The sequence below is a fragment of the Piliocolobus tephrosceles genome, chromosome 3 (assembly GCF_002776525.5).
Source record: "Piliocolobus tephrosceles isolate RC106 chromosome 3, ASM277652v3, whole genome shotgun sequence".
In the NCBI taxonomy this organism is placed as follows: Eukaryota; Metazoa; Chordata; class Mammalia; order Primates; family Cercopithecidae; genus Piliocolobus; species Piliocolobus tephrosceles.
In genome coordinates, this window is record NC_045436.1 from 167275561 (window position 1) to 167292098 (window position 16538).

Below are 16538 nucleotides of genomic sequence, written 5' to 3' on the forward strand. Positions count from 1 at the left end.
TGTCTGTAAAAGATTTTATTTATCCTTCACTTATGAAACTTAGTTTGACTGGATATGAAATTCTGGATTGAAAATTCTTTTCTTTAAGAATGTTGAATATTGGCCTCCACTCTCTTCTTTCTTATAGGGTTTCTGCAGAGATATCATATCTGCTGTTAGTCTGATGGACTTCCCTTTGTGGGTAACTCGATTTTCTCTCTGTCTGCCCTTAACCTTTATTCTTTCATTTCAACCTTGATGAATCTGACAATTACGTGTCTTGAGGTTGCTCTTCTACAGGAGTATCTTTGTGGTGTTCTCTGTATTTCCTGAATTTGAATGATGGCCTGTCTTGCTATGTTGGGGAAATTCTCCTGGATAATATCCTGAAGACTGTGTCCCAATTTGGTTTCATTCTCCTCGTCACTTTCAGGCACACCAATCAAATGTAGGTTTGGTCTTTTCACATAGTCCTGTATTTATTGTAGGCTTTGTTCATTCCTTTTCATTCTTTTTTCTCTAATCTTGTCTTCACGCTTTATTTCATTAAGTTGATCTTCAGTCTCTTATATCCTCTCTTCTACCTGATCGATTTGACTATTGATACTTGTGTATGCTTCACAAAGTTCTCATGATGTGTTTTTTAGTTCCATCAGGTCATTTATGTTCTTCTCTAAACTGGTTATTCTAGTTAGCAATTCCTCTAACCTTTTTCTAAGGTTCTTAACTTCCTTGTATTGGGTTAGAACGTGATCCTTCAGCTCAGAGGAGTTTGTTATTACCCTCCTCTGTAGCCTACTTCTGTCAATTTGTCAAATTCATTCTCTGTTCAGCTTTGTTCCCTTGCTGATGAGGAATTGTTATCCTTCAGAGGAGAAGAGGCGTTCTGGTCTTTGGAATTTTCAGCCTTTTTGCACTGGTTTTTCATCATCTTCGTGGATTTACCTACCTTTGGTCTTTGATGTTGGTGACCTTCAGATGGGGTTTTGGTGTGGATGTCCTTTTTGTTGATGTTGATGCTATTCCTTTCTGTTTGTTAGTTTTCCTTCTAATAGTCAGGCCCCTCTGCTGGAGGTCTGCTGGAGTTTGCTAGAGGTCCACTCCAGACCCTGTTTGCCTGGGTATCATCAGTGTATCCAGTGAAGCCTGCAGAACAGCAAATTTGCTGCCTCTTGCTTTCTCTGGAAGCTTCATCCCAGACTGGCACCCACCAGATGCCAGCTGGTGCTCTCCTGTATGAGGTGTCTGTTGATCCCTGCTTGGAGGTGTCTCCCAGTCAGGAGGCATGGAGGCCAGGGACCTACTTGCGGAGGCAGTCTGTCCCTTAACAGAGCTCGAGCACTGTGCTGGGAGATCTGCTACTGTCTTCAGAGCCATCAGGCAGGAACGTTTAAGTCTGCTACAGCTGCGCCCACAGCCACCCCTTCCCCCAGGTGCTCTGTCCCGGGGAGACAGGTGTTTTATCTATAAGCCCCTGACTGGAGCTGCTGCCTTTCTTTCAGAAATGCCATGCCCAGAGAGGAGGAATCTAGAGAGACAGTCTGGCTACAGCAGCTTTGCTGAGCTGTGCTGGGCTCCGCCCAGTTTGAACTTCCCAGAGGCTTTGTTTACACTCTGAGGGGAAAACCGCCTACTCAAACCTCAGTAATGGGGACGCCCCTCACCCCACCAAGCTCCAGCATTTCAGATTGACTTCAAACTGCTGTGCTGGCAGCGAGAATTTCAAGCCAGTAGATCTCAGCTTGCTGGACTCCGTGAGTGTTGGATCTGCTGAGCTATACCACTTAACTCCCTGGCTTCAGCCCCCTTTCCAAGGGAGTGAACGATTCTGTTCGCTGGCATTCCAGGTGCCACTGGGGTATAAAAAAAAACCCCACCTGTAGCTCAGTGTCTGTCCAAATGGCCCCTCAGTTTTGTGCTTGAAGCCCAGGGCCCTGGTGGTGTAGGCGCCCAAGGGAATCTCCTGGTCTGTGGGTTGTGAAGACGGTGGGAAAAGTGTAGTATCTGGGCTGGAATGCATCATTCTTAATGGTACAGTTCCTCATGGCTTCTCTTGGCTAGAGGAAGGAGTTCCCAAACCCCTTGCACTTCCCAGGTGAGGTGACACCCCACCCTGCTTTGGCTTGCCCTCTGTGGGCTGCACCCACTGTCTAACCAGTCCCAATGAGATGAGCTGAGTACCTCAGTTGGAAATGCAGAAATTACCCGCCTTTTACATTGATCTCGCTAGGAGCTGCAGACCAGAGCTGTTCCTATTCGGCTGTCTTGCCAGCCACCTGCCTATTTTTAACTCTGGGATAAAAAATTTCAGATGTGGTAACTCTCAAAATCAAAATTAGTAATATTTAATACTTTTGAGGTTATTTGATTTAAAATTTTTTAAAAAATCAATTATCTCCAGGATTTCAGCAATAGAAATTAAAGTTGGGTTAACTCTGATTTTTTGGAGTGGGTAATGCAAAATGAAAGTCAAGAAGTCACTAATGTTTCCCAGTCACACAGAAATCTACCTTTTCTGAAGTTGGTCTTAGGGAATGTTAGTGGAAGTTTCTTCTCCCCCTCCTAGAGGAATTTCTACCCTGACTTCAAATGCACAGGGCAGGATAAGCTAATTTAGAAGATGCTCTAGTTTATGAATTGTTCAAATAAAAGTTTCCTATACCTGAGGAATACTGGCATTTTCTTGCACTCAAGGTAATGTGCTATATCCTGAGAAAAATTGCCATAGATTTTAAAATCATTTACACTGAAATATTCCAAGTATTGCATTAACCATTTGAGGAGACACAAGATGAAAAATAAATAATTACTCTAGAAAAAAAATCAGTTGCCATTTTATGTTTTTTCTTAGTAATGTGGACAACATGTGACACAAACAAGTAGTTGAGAAAAATATTTTTGAGGCTATATTAGCAGGAATCACAATGGAAATCTACTTCCCAGGCAAAAGGAAAGAGAAATAAAGAGACAAGAAAAAAAGAGATAATGTATTTACAGAACCACAAATTGACTAGCAGTTCAGAATGTCAATATCCAAGGAGTCAGAGTTTGGAACAATATGAAAAGGGCTCTAAATGCTTTGATAAGAAATCCGTATGGTGAGACAGCTTTTCTTAAACACCGGTTTCCCACAAGATATTAATCAACTTGCCTCAGAAGCATACATTTTGTAGTCAAATAAGTTTGGGAAATGGTGATTACTAAATTCACTACCCTAGAAATCCAAAACGCATCCTAGATGTTAAAAACTCAGTCAAGCCTTGGAGGAAAGAAATCTATATAACATGGTTCCACCTAACATTTTCTAATTCGCTATATCATGGAACAAACCTGCCCTCTCTTCCTCCACACACACGCATTCCTTTCTTCTTTCTCCTTTCTTTCCTGTAATTATCTTTCCTGGATACCCATTAACACCTACGACTATTCACAATCGTGATCCATTGCAGGTTTTTAAAGTAAATTCAGACTAGAAGTAGACAGACTAAACCAAAAGCTACAGCATTAATGTGATCAAAGTGAAAAGAAATAAACATCATACTAACTGATGTGTCTGTTATATTACTGGTAGTTACTTTAAGATAGAAAACAAAAAGACCAGGTTCAAAAAAGAAGATGCATTGTTTAACCTTGGAAATTTGTGACTTCTGTGGCACATTTCTGGAGAGATGTCAAGAAAGCAGTTCAAGATGTGCAGGAAGAATTCAGAAGAGCACCTGAAGCATGGTGTTAGGAGTCATCAATATTTCATTGATTTGTAAAGCAATGCAAATGTTAAACTTGTAAAACAACATACTATGTTAAATCTAATTTTTGACATGGATCCCAATCTATTGCAAACCCAAACTTGCAGAGTCTATTATTAACTTGTAGAAGAATGAGAATGCTAAGTAGCATAAGAAGTCTACAAGTCATAAGACTTATGTTGTACTTTTGGTTATACTGAAAATCCAAGATTAAAAAGTAGATTGAAGGAGACCATTTAGCTCCATTGTGGCTCTGTTTACAACGTACCTAGGCAACCAGTTGATTATTGAAATCATCAGTCTATCCAGTTACCAGGTATCATTTAAATAAAAGTAAGAAGAACATGAGTTACCTTAACTTGTAAAATTATAAACCCATAAATGAATGTTTTGTTATAAAACACAATCTTTGCCCAGTTATCCCTTCTGACTGAAATTCCCCATCACTCATTTGTCTGTTGGACAAACTCAAATCAGCTTTAAGTCCAAGCTGAAGGTCCATCCCCTCCACGAAGCCTTTTCCAGCTATCTTTACCAACACTTAAGATAAAATAAACTACTTTTTTTTCACAGCTGTAACACCGCTGCTATTCTCGCTAACTTCAAGAATAAAGCTGTGGGTCCTCGCAGTGTGGGTTATAGTTCTTAAAGATGGTGTGTCCAGAGTTTGTTCCTTGAGATGTTCAGATGTGTCCAGGTTTGGGGTCTCACTGACTTCAGGAATGAAGCTGCAGACCTTCACAGTGAGTGTTACAGCTCTTAAAGGTGGCGCGTCCAGAGTTGTTTGTTCTCCTACTGGGTTAATGATCTCGCTGACTTCAGGAATGAAGACACAGACCCTCTCAGTGAGTTTTACAGCTCATAAAGGTAGTGTGGACACATAGAGTGAGCAGCAGCAAGATTTATTGTGTAGAGCAAAAGAACAAAGCTTCCACAACGTGGAAGGGGACCCAAGTGGGTTGTGCTGCTGGCTCAGGTAGCCAGCTTTTATTCCCTTATTTGTCCCTGCCCACGTCCTGCTGATGGGTCCATTTTACAGAGTGCTGATTGGTGCATTTACAATCCTTTAGCCAGACACAAAAGTTCTCCAAGTCCCCACCTGACCCAGAAGTTCAGCTGGTTTCACCTGTCAATATCCCCTTTAAACAGGACACCCCAACTGCTGTTGGGAATTGGACGATGACTGCTCTAGTGACTTCCTGCTGGATAGGGGTGAAGAAGGGGCCCTGCAGTTGTAGTGTCTGCCAGAGGGCAACTCTTTAGGCCAGTGAAAGAGCCAGTGGGTCAGTCCAGGGGTCCTCAATAGAAGTTGTTAGTTGAGCTCATTTGGGGTTCCATTTGTAAGACCATCTGTAGCTTGATGGCCTCGATTTTAGAGGAAACAAATTTGACAAGGAAGTTAAAAATACAGGGCCCAAAGGTGAGTAATAGCAAGATGGCTGTCACAGGACCTAGAAAGGGGAGAAGCCATATCGCCCAACTCCAGAGGTTGGTATAAGAGTTTGAAAGGGATTGTCTGATTTCAGAAGCCTTTTCCTATAAATGCCAGACAGTGTCTCATACTAACACTGACTGGTTAGTGTAAAACCAACACTCTTCCCCTAAGAAGGTGCAGAGTCCTCCTTTCTCAGTAGTGAGAAGGTCTAGGCCTTGGCGGTTTTGGAGAGTCACTGCTGCCAAAGAGTCTATTTGGGATTGTAGAGTAAGGATAGATTTCTTTATTTCTTGCAAGCTGTCTGAGAAATCCTTTGAGAGTGTGTGGTAGTAGGATAATGAAGTAGATAAACTGGCTATTCCAGTTCCTGTAGCAGTAGCCATTCCTAACCCTATAAGTAGGAGTATTATTTGTATGGCTCTGCGCTGACAGACTTGAGCTTTGAGGGGTACTGATAGGGTCTGATTTCCTGGGGGCAATGTTAATGTTGGGACTTAGAAAGACTAAGGTGCAAGTGGCTGTCCAGTTAGTAGGTAGGCAGACATAAGAAGAATATACCTTTGCTGGGTAGACAGAACTGGCTGTGTGTGTTAAAAAGGTGTGTGAGTTTGTTGTTTTCATTTTCCCATACTCCTAGAGTACTTGCCAAGATAGCTCCAGTGAGCAGCTGGAAAGGGGTATTGGGAGATAACCGAGTGACTCCCTGTGTTCTGTTTTCCCATTGGAGAAAAAAACATTTTGTATCTACTAGGAACCATTCAAGAGAGTGATTGAAAGATGGGATGAGAAGGCATTCACCAGTGGTGGGGGCGCTGCTGCAGGGGGTGCAGGGGTGAATGGTCATGCAGGAATTATGTTTGCCATTACAAAATCTGGACTGTTTGTTAAGCAAGGAGGAGGTGATGATTTTTGGAGGCCCTCAGAAGTGGACAAGCCATCTGAATGGAGCTCTTTGGGTGACTCGGAAGTTACTCTGATAAGTTGGGGCTTGAAATTGTAGGGTGTAATTACACTGATGGGGTATTAGGTGCCCCAGGGGCAGGCCAGATAACAGGTTGTGTTGGATGCATAAAGGGGCTTGGAAAGTTAAGATGGTATTCATAGCTATGGGACCATGTATGGGCTCTTCATTGTGTGTGAAATAGGTGAGGTTGGAAATGTAAGAATGTAAAAGCTGGATTGCATGTCCTGTTAGGGTATTCTTGGTCCTATCAGAGATGGGAAGTTGGCTAATTATTGCATATTTGGGAGTTGGAAAGAGTCTTTTCCTTCGTAATGAGGGTGGTAGGTTAAGTTGGTAAAGACCCAATTTTTTGCGGGAATGGGAGTGGCAACGTAAGCAGAGGTTGATAGAGAGATACAAAGCCAACAGTCATTTTCCAGGGAAGGACTGGACTGGTTTAACCGAGAGTGGGTTAAGTTGAGAGTCTTGTAGAGGTACTTAGGAGCTAGTGGAAGGGGAAGGGTGATTGTATGATGTATCCAAGGAAGCAGGAGGGATAGAGAGGCAAAGAGTAAACAGGAAGGTAAAGAGGGTGCTCTGGAAGACAAGATCATTTTATCCAGTCTGAGTTAAAGGTAGGAGTAAATTGCTGTCAAAAGGAAGGAAGACAGAAAGAAAGTTGATGTGATTAGGATTTTCGTCCCGGCAGGAGCTACAGTGTATAGCCCTATCACAAGGAGTATGGTTAGTATACTGCTTAATAATATGATGAAATAGTAAAAGGATTCCATTAAAGGGGCAAGGAGAAGTGTAAAGATAAAGATTATGTAGGTTTTCACTTATCTTTTTTAAGGAGGAAGGCGTTTTGCCTCAGGATCAGCAGTAGGGGCATTTTTACTCTGGGATGTTTCCTTCCAAAATAGGAGATGAAAGTCCTCCAACGATTCACAGGTGTACTGAGGCTGGTCTGGCTGATCTCGGGACTCCTGAGCTGACGGTCCCGCAGGTTCCTCAGGGGGTGTCCAAAATTTAACTCAGGTGTGGTGAATCCAAGATTCCACTCCTGCCACCTTAACTGCAGTGGAGGTAGAGGATTACCGAGTATGGTACTTCCCACAAAGAGTCCACGGATTGGGAGGTAGAGGGGAAAGATTTGACCAACACTAGATCTCCTGGTTGAAACAACTCTGTTCCCTTTTCTCTGTGACACCCTTCAGGTAGGTTTTAAAGGTTTCATTGATATTTTGCCACAAAGTTGTATCTTTCACCAAGGTGGCCATTTCCCGATCAAGTAGGAGGTCATTTGTGAGAAAATGTCAGTCGTCCATACAACATTTCATGTGGACTGAGCCCCATTTTGTGAGGAGAATTCGGATTCTCAACAAGGCCATGGGCAAAAGAGTAAGCTGTGGGAGATGAGTTTCTTGTGTTAGTTTCCTTAAGTGCCTCTTGAGCGTTTCATTAGCCTTCTTGACTTTCCCTAAGGATTGTGGTCTCCAGGCGCAGTGAAGGTGATATTGTATCCCTAGCGCCCTGGAATACCCTAAGTTATTGTGACTTTAAAAGCTGGACCACTGTTGCTCTGTAAGCTTTGGGGAAGCCCAAATCTAGGAATTATTTCTTGAATTAGGACTTTAATCACTACCTGAGCCTTCTCTGTCTTGCAGGGGAAAGCTTCTATCCAATTTGTAAAGGTATCAACACAGACCAACAAGTATTGAAATCCCTTTGACTTAGGCAGATGGGTGAAGTCTGTCAGTCCTCTCCAGGATAGTGACCTATTCTTTGTTCCCCCAAAGGAGCCTTACGATGGACCAAGGGATTATTCCTTTGGCACACCTAACAGGCTTTGACTACCTGTTGGATGGTCCAGAGGAGATCTGGCCCTGTAAATAGGGATTTGGCCATTCGATGAGTGTTTTCAATACCCATATGAAAAGTTTGGTGGAGGGTTTTAAGTATTTTCCACTGGCTGGCTTCGGGTACCTTTCCTTCTTCTGTCGTTAACCACCCAGAGGAGAGAAAACTATGCCCTTATGAAAGTCCCCATTCTGTTTTAATTGGGGAATACTGGGGCTTAATCTCTTGGAGGGGGTTGTTCCATACCAAGGGTCCTTCCATAGGTGTTTCTAATGGAAGGTTCCACCTGGCAGCAATTTTGGCCTCAGCATCTGCCTGATGGTTTCCTTCTGCCTTTTCTCCTTCAACTTTCTGATGGCTTTGGCAGTGCAAGATTGCCACCACCTTGGGTTTTTGCACTGCATGCAATAATTCCATAATTTCCTTGTGGTATTTAATGGGGGTTCCCCCAGAGCTTAGGAACTCCCTTTCTTTCCATATTGCAACATTGGGCATGTAGGATTAGATAAGCACACTTGATATCTGTATACACATTTATTCTTTTTCCCTTTCCCAGTTCTAAGGCTCAGGTAAGTGCCACGAGTTCTGCTAACTGGGCGCTGGTCTCTGAGGGAAGAGGCTTACTTTCAAATATGGTTACATCAGTAACTATGGCATAACCTGCCCTTGGTATCCCATTCTCCACAAATGAACTCCCATTGGTATATAGGTTAAGGTCAGGATTAGCTAAGGGGAATTCTAAGAGATCATCTCGGGTGACATAAGTCTGGCCAATTTGTTGGCAGTCATATTCGATTGGTTCCCCATTCTCTGGGAGAAAAGTGGCAGGGTTGAGGGCCATGCATGTGTGTATTTGAAGCACCGGTCCCTCAAGGAGTAGTGCCTGGTATCTAAGTAGGCTGTTGTCTGATAACCATAAACTTCCTTTGGCACCTAGTATGCCATTTACATCATGAGTAGTCCAGACAGTGAGATCCTTTCGTTGCATTATTTTAGTAGCCACTGACACTAAGATGGCCACCACCGCAACTACCCATAAACAGTGAGGCCAGCCTTTTGCTACTACATCAATTTCCTTACTTAAGTATGCCACTTGTTGTGGGATTGTCCCACGAGGCTGAGTGAGGACTCCAAGAGCTATCCCTGCTCTCTCTGTGATGTATAAAGAGAAGTTTTGTCCTGTGGGAAGGCTTAAAGCTGGGCCTACTTTAAGGTTTTGAAGGATGTTTCTGCCTCTGGTTCCCATTCTACTAGATGAGTATTTGTCCTCTGGGTTTCCTTGATTATAGAGTGATCTGGCCATCTTGTTGTATCCAAGGATCTATAGTTGGCAAAAGCCAGTGATTCCAAGGAACCCCCATAACTGTTTTAAAGTCTTAGGGAAACGATAAGCCAGCATAGGCTATATGCATTCCTTGCTGAGGGCCCTGGTCCCTCTGGCTAAGATTAGGCCTAGATATTTGACCTGCTGTAGGCAAAGCTGGGCCTTCAACCTAGAGGCCTTATACCCTTGATTAGCTAGAAAATTCAAGAGCACTAGAGTAGCCTGCTGGCATGAGGCTTCTGAACTGGTGGCCAAAAGTAAATCATCCACATACTGAAGGACCAGAGTGCTAGAACTTGAGAATTGGCCTAGATCTTGTGCCAATGCCTGACCAAACAGGTGAGGGCTATCCCTAAACCCTTGGGGCAAGACAGTCCACATAAGTTGGGATGTGTGGTCTGTGGGATCCTCAAAGACAAAGAGAAACTGGGAGTCAGAGTGCAGGAGAATACAGAAGAAGGCATCCTTGAGGTCCAGAACAGTGAACCATTCTGCTTCCTCTGGTATTTGAGAGAGTAGGGTATAAGAGTTGGGTACAACTGGATATAGAGGAATTACTGCCTCATTAATGAGTCTAAGATCTAGCACTAGTCTCCACTGACCGTTCTGTTTTTGTATTCCTAGAATTAGGGTGTTGCAAGATCCCTGCATTTCTTTACTGAGGCTTGAGCTTTTAAATGTTTAACAATATCCTGTAATCCTTTATGAGCTTCAAGCCTTAAGGAAAATTGTCTTTGATAAGGAAAAGTGGTGGGGTTTTTTAGCCTGATTTGGACTGGGTGGGCATTTTTTGACCTTCCAAATTGTCCTTCCAAAGCCCAAACTTCAGGGTTGATTCCTCCCTCAAGTAGGGGACAACAAATGGGTAACTTGTTCCCCATATTCATGTAGATAATAGCTCCAGCTTTGGCTAATATATCCCTTCCTAATAAGGGTGTGGGACTTTCAGGCATAACAAGAAAGGCATGTAAAAACAGCAAAGTCTCCCAATTACAACTGAGGAGGTGGGAGGAATACCTGGTTATAGGCTGTCCCAGGATTCCTCGAATGGTAACGGACCTTGAGGATAGTCGTCCAGGATAGGAGATTAACACTGAGCAGGCCATGCCAGTGTCCAGGAGGAAGTCAATTTCCTGGCCCTCAATGGTTAAATGCACCTGGGTCTCAGTGAGGGTGATGACATGAGCTGGCGCTTGCCCCAGGCACCATCAGTTCTGTTCTTGGATCATCTGGTTGGAGTCTTCTGGCCCAGAGAACCTTTGCCCTCTGGGGCAGTCTGTCTTCCAGTGATTGCCTCGGCATAGTGGACATGGATGGGGGGGCAGCTTGTTCCTCACTGGACAATCTTTTTTAAAGTGTCCTTGCAAACCACACTGATAACAAACCCTACCAGGAGATTGGCCTACTCCATTTTCTGTCCTCTCTGGACCACCAAGGTTGGTTTGTCTGAGGGCCGTGACTAAGGCTGCATCCTTTCTCTGATCTTGCTTTTCATTTTGGGCTTGTTCCTCTTGGTTCCTATTACAGAACACCGAGGTTGCCAAGTTTAATAATGCCTCCAGATTTTTTTCAGAGCCTAGGGCTCACTTTTGGAGCTTTCTCCTGATATCTGAGGCTGATTGGGTAATAAACGTATCTTTTAGGATCAAATGACCCCCTAGTGAGTCGGGTAACAGGGAAATATATTTTCTTAAGGCCTCCTGTAGCCACTCGAGGAAGGCAGAAGGATTTTCTTCCTTTTCCTGAGTTATGGTGGACATCATTGAATAATTCATGGGCTTTTTCCTAATTCTCCTTAGTCTTTCTAGAACAAAGGTCAGCAGATGTTTACAACTCCGGTCCCTATGACCTGAGTCTAGATCCCATTGGGGATCCATACTGGGGATGGCTTGCTGACGAGTAGGGAATTTTTCCCTTTCTTTGGCTGTCATTCTATAATTTACTTGACTAAGATACCAGGTATCTCCAAACTCTCAGGCTGCAGCTAAAGCTGCTTTCTTTTCATTAAAGGCCAGGGTTTGATCTAACAATAGCATGACATCTCTCCAAGTGAGATTGAAGGTTTGCCCTAGACTCTGTAGGACATCCATATACCTATCAGGATCATCTGAAAGCTTCCACAGGTCTGCCTTAACCTGCTTTAAATCAGAGAGGGAGAAGGGGACATGTACCCGGGTTGGCTCAAATTCCCCTCCCCCTACAGCTTGAAGGAGACATAACCGATAGCCTGGGGGTTTTTGTGATCCTTTGGAGATTTCTTTTCTTGTTTCCTTCTGGGTGGGGAAGATTAGAGGAGGCTTATCATTAATAGGAAGGGGAGCTATAAGGAGGCTAGGATATGGAGGTAAGCTGAGAGGTCCTCCTGTGGGATGTAAATTGCAAACTTTGCATAGTTTTGTATTCTCCTTCAATGAAAAGAAATCTTGGACATAAGGTATTTCACTCCATTTGCCTTCCCTCTTATAGAAAAGGTCAAGCTGCAGGATAGTATTGTAATTTGTACTTCCCTCAGGTGACCATTTTTCCCCATCAGAGAGAGAATATTGGGGCCAAGCCATAGTGCAGAAAAAAAAATGAGCCACCTCTTTTTTAGGGGTTGTGGGTCAAATTGGTCCCAGTGACTTAAGATGCATTTCAAGGGTGAGCCTGTTTATGCCTTAGTGTTTCCCATCTGAAAGACAAAACAGCCCGTGTTTTTTTTTTTGTTTGTTTCTTCCCCACCCAAGACCCCACAACGGTCCCAGGACCCTGCTGATCAGAGTAGTTGTGTTCACCGACGCAGCAGCAAACACCTCTTGCCCAAGAACCCGCAACGATCCCTGGACCCTGCTGATCAGAAAAGTTGTATGCAGCAGCAGAAACACTAGTTTTCCTCCTAGACCACAAGGAGGACTGAGAAAAATCGGATTTAGTGGCCCTTACCGACACATTCTCGAAAACGTGCACCCTTGCCTGTCCTCCTATACCACAAAGAGGACTGAGAAAAATTGGATTTAGTGGCCCTTACTGACACATTCTTGAAAACCTGTCAGAGTCCTAAGCATTCTCCTGTTAGTGTTGGGACTTTATCCCTGTCTTATACAGATGTTATACCCCAAAAATGAAGTGGAGGGCCATACCCTGAGGGACGGAAGGGATCTCCAGGGTTGGAAGAGTGACACCTTCTGTCCTCACTTGAATAGGAAGGATATCATTTCTGAGGCTTCCCATATATATCCTAGCTTCAGGAATAGCTTTTGTTAGGCCTGCTTGTCTGAGGAGGGATCCTAAAATGCCAGATAGTGCCCCCTATGATGGGGCTTTGGGCAAAAATTATGTCTTTCTGATTGGTGAGCCCAGGTGCTTAAAGAAGAGAATAGAGTCCTGGAGTTTATACTAGAAATCATTCTTATAGGAGAAACTAGAAAAGCACCAGAGACAGGGAGTGGTTTTTAGAAGTGGGACTAGCCTCAGAGAAGAGAGGTGAGAAGAAGTTTGTCTGAAGGCATTAGGACCCAGGAGGCAACGGTCAGGATAGATAGGATAAATGGGCGAGTCTCGCTTGGGTGATGTGACTTTGAGAGTTCTGCTCATGGCTGCAGGGTCAACCGACTTGTTGTCGTGACCCTGGAGCTGAATGGCTTTCCTCCCTATTGACCCTCGGCTCAGCCAGGAAGCACAGGAAGAGCGGAAGCTGGTTCGCAGCAAACCAATGCTCCCAACTGTGAAGAGTCAAGGGTTGTTAGAGAGCCCTTTGCCAGAAAGCCTGACACCCATGTCTTTAGTCTGGCGGCTGTGCAAGTCGCTTTTAACTGGCCAACAAGTGCCTGATATTTAGCCCCTGAATTCTAAGGAAAAATAGGACAGAATAGCAAGTGAAAGGGGCCCAAAGGTACTCACTGCTTGGTGATAGTCCCTTCGTGGTCACCAAAATGTTTCCAGAATTGGTTCCTTCCAGTGGGTTCTTGGTCTCATTGACCTTCAAGAATGAAGTTGCAGACCCTTGCAGTGAGTGACACAGTTCTTAAAGATGGTGTGTATGGAGTTTGTTCCTTCAGATGTTCAGATGTGTCTGGAGTTTCTTCCTTCCAGTGAGTTTGTGGTCTCGCTGACTTCAGAAATGAAGCTGTAAACCCTCACAGTGAGTGTTACAGCTCATAAAGGTAGTGCAGGCCCAAAGAGTGAGCAGCAGCAAGATTTATTGTGAAGAGCAAAAGAACAAAGCTTCCACAGCATGGAAGGGGACCTGAGCAGGTTGCCACTACTGGCTTGGGTGGCCAGCTTTTATTCCCTTATTTGTCTGCACCAATGTCCTGCTGATTGGTCCATTTTATAGAGTGCTGATTGGTGCGTTTACAATCCTTTAGCTAGACACAAAAGTTCTCCAAGTCCCCACCCAACCCAGAAGCTCAGCTGGTTCACTGCTCACTACCACTATTAGAGCATGTCAAACATGGCATTATTACCAGTTGGGTTTATGCCTTTTCTCCAGTTAAATTGTGTGCTCCTTCAAGGTAGATTTCTTGTCTTATTTATCTCTGATTCTCCCACTTTACTCTCTCAGCCAACTCCCTGGTAAAGAAGCCAACCATTAAATTTCTGTCTGATGTATAATGAATATCTGGTGAACAAACATGTAAATGCGTTATAAAATGTATGAAAGCAGGAATAAAAGAAAGAGAGTATATGTGAAAGAATAAATCAATGAAGATCTGAATCTTCAGAACCAAGCAACTGATTTTGGTCCACTTGGTTTACTGCAATTTGCTCTTTAGAATTCTGACTCCTGACATGGGATTTTAAGCCGTAAGGAACCCAGGGCTCACCGAAGTGCAGGGAGGCCCCATTTATTTCGTTGTATCAAAGCAGACACAGCCATTGAGTTTCTGGTTAGAGAACTGAGGAGCAAACCATCATGCACAGGTTTTAGATGAAGAAATGGGGTGGGGTGAGTTGTTTACATGGTAATAGCTTTTGCTCAGAACATCACATTGAATCTGAAAAGGCCAAAACCAGGGGAAAATGTCAGACAGTGGCAAAAAATATTACAAAAGCTGATTATGTAAACTTTGTCTTGTTTGAACGGTAAAGACTGTAATCCACAGTTCAAGTTCAAATTTCCTGTTTAAATATTGTTAGTTTGAATGTGAATCTGAGTTTCCATGTTTGATTGCAGCGAGCGGGGTTGCAAATATTGATCACAATGAAATGACAGCAAAGATTCACTTCTAAAAAGGAATCTAAGGAGCACATTCACATGAACCCAAGTAACAAATAATATCTTGGGATTCTGACTTATTTCCAAGTCGAAGGAATTATTTCCTCTTTCAGCTTGTTTCTTCAGCCTCCTTTCCATTGGCCAAATACACATCCTACATATGGGCACATGAACAAAAGATAAAACAAACAATCCAAGTGACCAAACACCATGGCAACAGAACGAAATTTGACACCACTAACTCACAACAGTGAATCTCCGCAGATTTCAGAGTCACCACCAGAGTTCTTGCCTTATTCTCCCATTATGAAGACCCACTTTCCTAACGAACCACAGGGAACCATTACTTTATGTCATGCCTCCTAATAATTGACCAATCCAAGCTGTGATGGAAGGCAAGGGAGAAAGCTTGTAACAGAGAATCCCCAGTGGGCACAACTTGCTGCCCCAGACATGGTTTGCTTTTGCAAACAATTAGAAAGATCGGATTACAGTGGGGAGAGGCAATTTTGCAGAAAGTTAATGAGCTAAACACTTCATGATGTGAGAGACGTCAACACATCTAATCTTGAGATTATTCTTCCTACAACAATTTCCTAGCACATGGAGTGTATGGATTCAGTACATATTTCTATATGATATCACTGTGTTGGTCACATCTATAGACAGACTTTTTCATATGTGACTGAGGCAACAAACTTAAGAGTATGTGGAGAAGTGAAGCAGAAACCTTGATATGGGTCAAAGATCAAATAATTCCATGTGAACACAAAACAGAATTTGGGCCAAATGTATAGTTAATAGTTTCCTTGAAGCATTCAAATTCCTGAAATTCTTCTCTTTGCTTTGTCTATATGCAAAAAGCCCAAATGTTGCATAGACACAAAAGAAGGGCATAAGTGAGTTTAGTGTTATCCACTTCAATGGGTCCCAAATGCCAGTGAGTGAATGGATATAGACTATTAAAAAGTTTTTGTCACCCCAAGAAAATGTCCCAGAAAATAAAGATGGTAAAGTAAGATTTTCAGAGACTAAATGATTCCTTTTAATTCTAAAATTATGTCCTCAGGACTTTACCAGTGTAATAATATTCTCTTTTATCCTATGATGGTAGGAGCAAACAATATTATAGTTTTGTTTCCTTTTATTTTTGTTTAATTAGCAGAAGAAAAAAACAGCAACTCTATAACAAATCCTATGATTAAAAACATATATCATCTTACGAAATGTAGAAACATATGGGAAATAATATAATAAACACTTATGTTTCTTAAACTTTTCAGACATAATTATCATCAATGTATCTTTTGGTAGACAGTTCCATGATTTTTATATAATTACACAACTCAGAGGAAGCAGAGTCTTCTTTGACTCCCAATCTCAGTGGCCTATGATTATAGGTGGTAGAGCAGGACTAGATTTTTAACTTCCAGACTCCAGATCACACCCTCAAAATCAAAGAAGCCCTTGGGAAAAGTGGTAAGTGGTGCTCTAAAAAAAATCCTACAATAGATGTTCTGAGGGAATGCGAAGTGCCTGAACAAGATGTAAAAATCAAAAATAAAATTGAGCAGTGCATCATAAACTGTGGTCTCTGTCCCATCAGGATCTTAAAGCTCCAAGATCGTCATAAGCAGATAAAGCTCAAAAATTTTTTTGTCAATTATACCATTATACCCCTACAGAAGCATCAATTTTGAGAACAACCCACAGATGAGAGTGCATTTGTGGTAGTCCAGGAGTCCATCAGAGAAATTCTAACACATTGCTGGAGCAAAATTCCAAGAATAGATGCATTGGTGAGAGTAAGAATAGTTTTATTTCACCTATATCACCCTTCCCCCAAAATGGCATAGCCCGCTGCAAAGAGAGATCCCCCTTGGCCCAGAATTTCTCCCACAGGGAATACTGAAAATATAATGAGTGAGAATCCAAATATCCCGGCCCAGTGTGCCCACTTCTTATCCACTCCACCCAGAATACTGAGGTGATTAGCAAGGCTGAATAGTTGAGAGAGGCTTGGAGCAGGGAAGAAAGGCAGTGAACCCTAATAA